The following is a 1,316-nucleotide window of genomic DNA, read 5'->3' as shown; positions in this document are numbered from 1 at the left end:
TGTTGACCTGGTCGGTCTAGGCCGAACACGTATGACGGTGCAATGTATTCGTCTCACAACTTCCGTTTCTTGGGTTTGAAACTTTTTAAAAGAAGAACATGTAAAAAGCATGTTAGAGGGGCGCCTGGGTGGCTCAGCCAGTTAAGCAACCTACTTCGGTTCAGGTCATGACCTCAGGGTTCCTGAGTTCGAGCCCCACGTTCTGCTCTGTGCTGACAGCCCAGAGCCTGGAGCCTACTCCGGATTCTGTGTCTCCCTCTCAGTCTGCTCCTCCCCTGCTTGTGCTTTGTCTCTCTCTCTCTCTCTCTCAAAAATAAACATTAAAAAAAATTTTTAAAACTGTGTTAGAGGCTCTGAGGCTGAGAAGCTAACGGAGCCCTTCCCCCCGAACAACTCAAAATCAAAACTAAAACCAAACTAACAGGAAAGAAATCTCCCCGACAGGGTTTTAAGTTTTCCCCACAATTACTGTGCAACACTCTTTTGGAAATTCTAAGAATACCGTTCTTTTGAAAGACGTGTGTTCTCATTAGCGTCATGTGGCTTTGCCCTTTCTAGTGGTGGACAAGAGCGGCATGGTGGCCCCCAGTTTGTGGCCCAGCGCACGGAGGCTGGTGCACAGCAGCCCCAAGGAGCAGGGAGGGTGGGGCTGGGTGTGTGACCGAGTGGAGGGATGATGGGGTCCAGGCCGCAGAAGTGCTGAGCCATCAAATCCCCCCTATGACCTGAGTCTGCTGTTTCCGGCTAAAGAGGACAAAACGACCCAGGGTTTTGGGTCGCCGCAGGGGCTGGGGCCTGTCCAGAAGCTGGGGCTGGTTTCTCTCTTCCCCACCCGGCACGGGTGACTTTGTCACTGACCCCACGGGGATGGCCAATTGCATGAGATTCACGTCCAGACTGCCTTGCACCAAACCCTGGATGGCTTCCCGTGTCCCAGATTCTCAGTTACCAGAAGCCCCTCCCCCCAGGCTGTCTCAGCCCTGACTCTGCTCTGTGCTCCTGGAATCCCCCTTCCAAGAAGCTTCCCGAATGTGGATGTGACAGCCCACAGTGATGCTGTCTCTGCCAAATTCCTGTGGTTTAGGGTTTATGGACTCGTAAGGGATGCTGCTGACCCACCCTGGGCCCCCTGGGCGCTATAAGCACCGTAAGGGCGGGGACGAGTCAGAAATAACACCCTCAGTGGTCTTTTTATGCAGGGGACCCAGCTGTCCCTGCGGAACTACTGCTCAGAATACCAGTCTTCCCTAAAGAAAGATGTTCTCCCTCCCTTCTCGACAGCACAATGGGACTGAGCCAGAGCTCCCGCAAAAGCC

Source organism: Hyaena hyaena, unplaced genomic scaffold (assembly GCF_003009895.1).
Source record: "Hyaena hyaena isolate Hyena2069 unplaced genomic scaffold, ASM300989v1 scaffold_285, whole genome shotgun sequence".
Taxonomy (NCBI): domain Eukaryota; kingdom Metazoa; phylum Chordata; class Mammalia; order Carnivora; family Hyaenidae; genus Hyaena; species Hyaena hyaena.
This window is presented reverse-complemented; position numbering follows the sequence as displayed.